The sequence below is a fragment of the Balaenoptera physalus genome (assembly GCF_965194825.1).
Source record: "Balaenoptera physalus genome assembly, chromosome: 19".
Classification (NCBI taxonomy): domain Eukaryota; kingdom Metazoa; phylum Chordata; class Mammalia; order Artiodactyla; family Balaenopteridae; genus Balaenoptera; species Balaenoptera physalus.
Window position 1 is genome coordinate 45,305,103 of NC_138900.1, and position 8,091 is coordinate 45,313,193.

General features: G+C 36.4%; 1 long non-coding RNA gene across 1 annotated transcript; it reads left to right on the forward strand.

The window, feature by feature from the left end:
• The first annotated feature begins 407 nt into the window (after positions 1–407).
• Positions 408–7,460, forward strand: LOC309649496. The gene is made up of 2 exons (XR_014257153.1): positions 408–629; positions 672–7,460. It is a non-coding gene; the product is annotated as an uncharacterized lncRNA (long non-coding RNA).
• The last annotated feature ends 631 nt before the right edge of the window (positions 7,461–8,091 follow it).

The window sequence follows — 8,091 nt, forward strand, 5'->3', positions numbered from 1 at the left end:
CTCTGCTCCCCTTATGACTTGTTTAGCAGAGATTTCAGAAGATCAAGCCCAATCTTTATAAACTCAGCATAACATTCTCCTTTGTCACTGGTGTCTTTGGCATGGTAAGCCTCTTACAATATCTGGACTGCAGACTCATTATAAATCCCTTTTAGAACTGAGTCCCATCCCTGTCTTTTGATTCCTCTATTTTTTCTTAGGGATCTGGGTAATTTCACCACACTGGATCCTCACTTCTTGTTGACAGACCAATGCAGTGCTTCCCACACTTGTGAGATCTAGAATATCTCATTTTCCATTAGGTTTCCTTCCATCAGTATCCAGTCCTACCTTATTGAAGACAGTACTTCTGACCACTGTTGGACTATATCCTGCTATTCTCTTGGAAAATATGCTCCATCAAGATACAGGTATCCATTCAAAATTGAATCTAAAGAGATGATGAAACTAACCAGGAAATGGTCAGTCAGGCTCTAGGTAACTTAATGCTCTTACAATTAATTAATCAGAGACCTGTAGCAACTAATAGTGTTACTACTAAAGTAAGTATGCAAAAGTCAGAATGTGTATGTGTGTGTGTGTGTGTGTGTGTGTGTGTGTGAAAGAGAGAGAGAGACAGAGAGGGAGAGGTTTTTTTTGTTTTGTTTTGTTTTGTTTTTTGAGAGGGAGAGTTTTTAACACCATAAGAAATACCTGTGAAATTACCCAACCCAGTGGTCCTCAACAGCCCTTTTGCTTATTTATTTTTTATAATTGAAGTATAGTTGATTTACAATGTTGTGTTAATTTCTGCTGTACAGCAAAGTGACTCAGTTATATACATATATGCATTCCTTTTTATATTCTTTCCATTATGGTTTGTCACAGGATATTGAATATAGTTCCCTGTGCTATACAGTAGGACCTTGTTGTCTATCCATTCTATATGTAATAGTCTGTATCTACTAACCCCAAACTCCCAGTCCATCCCTCCCCCATTCCCCCCCTTCCCCTTGGCAACCACAAGTCTGTTCTCTATGTCTCAACAGCCTCTGTTGTGATAGATTAGTTGGTCATAATCGGTTTATAGGGTGTTGCATGTAACATCATTTTGCGTGATATAATTTTACGTTAATTAGAGCAGATAATTAAAGTACATTGTTGTCATTTTCATTCTTTTGAATTACACTATGGTCCTTATCTGACAGAGAAGCAGAAAAGCTTTCAGCACCAGAATGTTAGCACTCAAGAGTAGTATGTTATGGAGAGCATATGAATGGCTTTGATTAGGAGAGTTGCTGATAAATTAACATTGAGAACTGCTGATCTATCCAAAGCTTCTTTTCTCTACTGAGGATAAAATTAACTCTCCAAAAGGGATAGTGACTTTTCCAAGGTCACATAGCAAGTTAATTTCTGATTTATTTTTCGCCCAGCTCTTTGAATTCTTTCTACTCCATCTCCATGCCGCATTATTGGGATCTGATCCAGAACATTCAGGATAGTCATGGGAGATTCAAACCTATGGCAATGTCCTATGCAAGGGGCATGGGTCTGTTTCTGTACACTAATTATGGATACAACTAAACTGCTTTCAAAGAGGAAAATCATTGTTCTCCTCTAATTCTTTACCTGTCATTTGCAGCTTCCATTAACTTTTCCAGATGCTGAAAAAATGAGAAAAAAAATGTGCAAAATAGCTCACATTAATGATGTGTCATGGATACATTTCAACTACTTTCAAGTATAATATACTTTAGAAACAGAGACTTCATCTTCAGACAGGGAGCAGTGGGAAGTTGTGAAACCCCTAAGTTAATATTGTAATATATTTTTCACAAATCACATAAAAAAATTCTCAACATCTGATTAGTTTAAATATTTAATTAGTACTGAAAATGAGATAGAGAAAAATAGTTAACACATGGAATTTTCTGACAGATAATCTGTTATCTACAGAATTTTTTATTGATGTCTCTGAAGCTACTGAGATGATGAACCATTTACCAAATCTAAAGTCTATATGGCTTCTTAGGAGCAGATGGTAAGGGAGTGTATCAATTGAGACAATCCCTGGTATCCCAGTGACATTTATTTTAAAAATAGTAATTGTTTATGAGGCTGCTGCAGCATTTTAGATTTTAAACAAGATTAAGAGATATTTTAATTTTAGTAGACTGTAATTGTGGCTTGCTATTTCAAGCACAGTGTTTTTTAAAAAATATTTAATACTAAATATAAAATAATATAGTTTTAAAAAGAAAAACTGGACTTCCCTGGTGGCGCAGTGGTTAAGAATCTGCCTGCCAATGCAGGGGACACAGGTTCGAGCCCTGGTCCGGGAAGATCCCACATGCCGCGGAGCAAATAAGCCCGTGAGCCACAACTGCTGAGCTCGTATGCCACAACTACTGAAGCCCGCGCACCTAGAGCCCATGCTCCACAACAAGAGAAGCTCCCACTCGCCGCAACTAGAGAAAGCCCATGTGCAGCAACAAAGGCCTAACACAGCCCAAAACAAACAAATAAATAAATAAATAAAATTATTTTTAAAAAAAGAAAAACTAAGGTGATTTCTATAGATTAGCATCTTGTCAGTTAGTAGCTGTTAAGCAAGTTAGTTAACCTGTCTGAGCTTCTGTTTACTCATCTCTACATGGATAGGATTTAGGTGAAATTTATATTGGAAATCTTTCCAATATAAAAAAGTGTATATTACTGAAAAGAGGGCTATATGTTTTTCTTATGTGGGGAAATAAGAGCACTGTTTAGTATAAATAAAAGGATCAGACACAGAATCTACATGGTTTCCATAAATGTGTTTACGAAACATATTTAACTGTGTTAGGTAAAATGAGTCCCTTGTTGAGGGCAATGGCTTAATGTGAACCATTGTGTCAATCGGTTTCTGCTAAGAATGGTTTCGTATAGAAATTGAGTTTTAACCACCACTGTATAGGCCTTAAATAGTCTGATTAATTCAAGGGTGAGAAAGTTCATTCTTTGCACTTAGGGGAAGGCTAGTTATGACAGTTGGTAGGAAGATTTCCTATGAGGAATATGGCTGTTAGAAAAATAGTAGGAGGCCAGTGAGATTTCCTGCAGGGAATGACACATAGAAGAGTCCACTTTGACATTTTTTGGCATGGAAACAGGAGATGAAATACCATTGCTGCATCTTTATTGTGTCCTACAATCTATGCTTGACACACTACAAGCCTACATCATTTCATTTTTCAAACCACACTTGATGTAATGACAATAACACAAACACTAATAATGAACAGTTTTTAAACACTTCTTCCCAGGCACTATTATAAGAAATTATGCATTCAATACTCAGAACTGCTTTATAGGATAATCTAATTTAGAGATGAGGAAAAGGCACAGTTAAAAAACCTTTACCAAGAATATAGATCTTATAAGTGATGGGAACAGAATTTGAACCTGAGAAGTTTACTTCCAGAGTATGTGCTCTTAGCCACAAGCTATAATGCCTCTTCAGTAGGCAATATTACCTTCCTTTCATATCAGTGGTACTGAAGTTCATAGAAGTTAAGTAACATACCCCAACTCACAACTCAGAAGTGGAAGAGTTGGAATTTAAACTCAAAATGTCAGCCATCAAGCCCATTCCCTTTCCCTTGTGAACTTTGAAAGAGAGTCTCCCCAGCAAGCTTTATACAGAGAAAGCCACTTCAGGGGTAGTTTTGTTTTGTTTTGTTTTTTTAATGTTTTGACTTACCTTTCTAAACATATGACCTCATTGCTACCTCAGATACCATACCCTGACCACTGACTTATCACTCATATTCCAACAAACCAGATCTTCTCCATCCATGACATGTGTTCCCTATAAAGCCCTTCTTGCTTTCATTTTAAGGCCTGACTTTTCTTGTATGTCTTTTCTAACCACGTCAGTTATTATCTAATCTTTCTCTTAATCTTTAACACTTGCTATTTACTGAAGACCATTATCTAGCAGGCTTACTAACCATATATGTATAAAGCCTTCCCACCTTACCATCATATGTTTATGCCTTTCTTTTTAATTTTTTAAATATTTATTTTTTTATTTGGTTGCATCGGGTCTTAGTTGTGGCATGCGGGATCTTCATTGCAGCATGCAGGATCTCTAGTTGCGGCATGCGAACTTCTTAGTTGCGCATGTAGGATCTAGTTCCCTGACCAGGTATCAAACCTGGGCCCCCTGCATTGGGAGCATGCAGTCTTAGCCACTGGATCACCAGGGAAGTCCCTCTGCCTTTCCTTTCTAATTTAATTCAACTATGAATAAAATCCAGATACTCTTTTAGCTACATTAAAATGAAAGATATTCCAAGTACTCTAGCTGGCAGAATCAAAGGCTTTATTCAGTCTTTTGGATGTTCTCTTTTAGCATGGTCATAGCGCTTGGTAAGCCAGTGCTCTTTCTGGGGACCATAAATGCCGATGAAACTCAGTCTTCTCATTTTCAGTCATCAGCATCCCTGAACAGGGCCATTTATATCACCTTCAGAAGAAGTCTTTTTGCCTCTTAGATGCCTTTGGTAGCATGTAATTAAGGAAGAATCAGATCTGACTTACATATACACATGCACAACAATACACACACACCTGAAATAATTCATTTAAGAATATACAAAGTACTCATATTTCTCATGACGGTCTTTAACAGCCAAAAAGTATCTGCCTTCATTTTTCAAAAAAAAATTATAAATATTGGGGCATCAGGACCACTTTATATTCTGAAGTCAGAAGCATGAAACTAATGTGAGCTTTAACTTTTCTTTTATAGTAAACTTTGTATAGCTGGTGAGCCACTGTTTGTGTTCCCAGTAAGCTATATGTGTGATTGTGATGGCTTTATCAATGATCAAAATCCAAAATGTGCACGCACACACATTTCACCTATTTATTAGTTGAATCTACCAGGGTCAAAATCACCCCCAAGATACCGATTTTGACTATTGCTTTCCCCAAGAATACTCATGGGAATTAAGAATATGGGTCTAAACACCCAGCTCTGCTCATTCGGTTTTCTTTGGGTCACATCATTTCTTCTGACATTTTTAATGGGGTAGCATTAATGGAGTTTTATATAGTTAGAACCGTTCAATACTTTTCTACAAAGACAAGGTGCTGCTGTCTGAAAAGGTGATTACTCTAGTTGTGCTGTCTATTCTTTGAGAGGATAACGCCACTTTTTCCATTTAGACTGAGTTGACATGGGTCAGGAAGCATCAATCAAGTTCCACATAAACGGCCCTAGAGAATTAAAACTGGTATGACAAATGAAACGTTTTAGAGATATCCAAAAACATACGTATTGTGGAAATTGTTGTTTTCACAAGATCTTGACATCATATTATTTACGAGTGTAATGTATATGTTTGTGTGAGTGTGAAGATAAAAGGGATTAGAGGGCTAATCAAGTCCTTTATTCATTTTCACACTTATAAAGAAATGATAAAGAAAATTAATTACATGTTTCCTTGGACCATTCTATTCTTGGTCTCCCAGCTATGAAGTGCACTGGGGAAATAGAGGCAGTTTAATAAATATGCCTTTGCCAAGACTTGCAGAAGAAACTAACAAAGAAAATATCTGGAGGAAAAGACCAAAGCCATGTGATTTCTGTAACCACAGGAGATCTTTTCATTAGCCTCCTCTTTGGCTCTTAACAGCTTTTCAGATGCATTTGGAGACTGGCATGATGATTATCTCTGTACAACTGCTCTCTTTATTGATACACAGAACTTTAGTCTGAGTGAAGAGAAAAATTCTGTCCAATATGCTTTATGTTATGATAAAGTTATTGCTGAGATAATGTTATGTTAAAGTAAAATTGGATCCAATTCCCTTTTAAGTATTTAAGTTGAGACATTTCAAACACCACCGAAACCCTAATAATTAGCTCCAAGCAACTCTTGCTTACCTGCAAGGATTGGTAAATGCTTAGGAAGACCCAGAATCTCCTTCTACTGTCGGTGCTAAAAAGTATGAAATAAACTAACTTTATCTTATTTCTTTGCCAGTTTTTTTCCTGCCATAGAATGCCAGACGTACACAAATTGTGCCCCGCTCCCGCAAAAAATAATAAATTAGGCAATCTTCTCCCTACCATTTCTTCTTTCCAAATCTCTCATAAGGAAACACAACCACAAGCAGCAACACCAGCACCAGCAGCAGTAGCAGAATCAGCACCAGCGTCATGATATCTCCATCATTATCATCACTCTACACTTACTGAGACTGGATTAATCCAATTTTCTCTTTCTCCAATCTGCTCCCCACACTGAAGTCTGGCTGAGCTTTTTGCCTAAAGCTCGTAAGGAGTTTTTCTTTGTTCTAGAGATGAAAACCAAACCTTTCCACAGCATGCAAGTCCCCTGTATAGCCTGACTCTTAAATATTTTCAGCACCACGTGCAGCATAATCATCTTCAAACTCTGCTGCAACCACAATGCTTTTTTCCATTTCCACCCCTGTTCCAGGCTCTCTTCTCTTTGGGGGCTTTGTCGTATACTGTTTCCTCTTTCTAAAGCAATCTTACATACATTATTCACCTAAATAACATCTCCTATTTTTATTTACATCTATGTCAAATCTCACCTTCACAGGGATACTTACCCTTCTTATTAACATTAATATGAACTGGAGGTCAGCCAGTTGAACACTCTTGTATTATTACAGGTAAGCTATCATCAATTTTATATCTGTGTATGTTATTCCTACCACCAGACCAAGTTATCTTATTACACATTCTTAAGTCATCACAAACAACTCAATATCAATTATTTCATTAGAATTTTCATGTATTTATTTGATACTTGATTAATGTGTATCTTCATGATTAGACCCATGAACAGGAGTAATTCTGCACTCAGTGCAGTATTTGACATATAATACACATATAGCAAACTATTAAATGCTATAGAGTGTTAATGTATGTCCAGCAATGTCTAAGGTGGTGCATATATTATTTTCTTTAATCTCCACAAAAAACTAGTGGCTTTTGGTATCATTACCATTTTACAGTTGATTAATAAAATAGCTTGCCCAAAGACGGAGCAAGTAATATAACCCATCTTTTATCCATGTCTACTACTCTAAGATATATCCAAGTTGCCACAATCTCTTGCCTGTGTTTCTGCAACTGACCCTCTCTATCTAATCTTACAAAACAAAACAACTAAACAAAACAAAACAAAAAAACTCTCCTCACATTAACACACAGAGTACAGTATATAAAGGTTAAATTCAATAACATCACACTCCTAGTTAAAACCCTCTAAAGGTTTCCTCTTCCTTACATTACAATCCAAAATCCTTGGAATTCTGCTTCGAGAAATGTTAGCATAGCTTGTAGCCAACTATTCATATTTCAGATGATTTTTATAAATTCTGAACTTACATATGCACACATGTATACATACACACACAGATAGAATTATTTGAAGGCAATAGAGAAAGAAAAACAAAGAAGAAAAAAATAGGAGGGTTGTCAAATTTTGAAAAAGAGCAAATATATTAGCTGATAATTCCATTTACATGGTTTTTACCTAAGGGTTGTCAATATTGTTCTGGATGCCTAAAACTGAAATGGAAAAATCACATTACTGGATTGGGGACTAAGAATAAAGTTTGGAGCTTTCTGAGCAACTCGAAAGTCAAGAGGGGGATAGCTTGGAAAGTAGAAGTCCACAGATGTGGGATTCCAAAATCTGAATATAAATGCTGCTCAAACCCTTGCAAAATACCTGAACTGCACTAGAGAGATGCCAAAGAACCAGTAGAAAACAACTGAAAAGATGAAAGAACTGAGCAGAGATCTCACCTATTGCTCAGTACAGGAAGTACAGATTTTGGAGTTTTGAGTCCAGCCAAGTTAACTGCCTAAAAGAACAAAAAAATCAATAGTGTCTGAAGGAAGGTGACAGAATCCAGATTCTCTAAAACATTCCATCTACAATTTCCACAATATAGCTAAAGTCACTATGCATGTGAAGAAGTAGCAAAATGTTTTCCCTACTCAAGAGAAAAAAAAAGTCAATAAAAATGACACCAAAATAATCTAGATGTTGGAATTTGCAGAAAAGATTTTTAAAA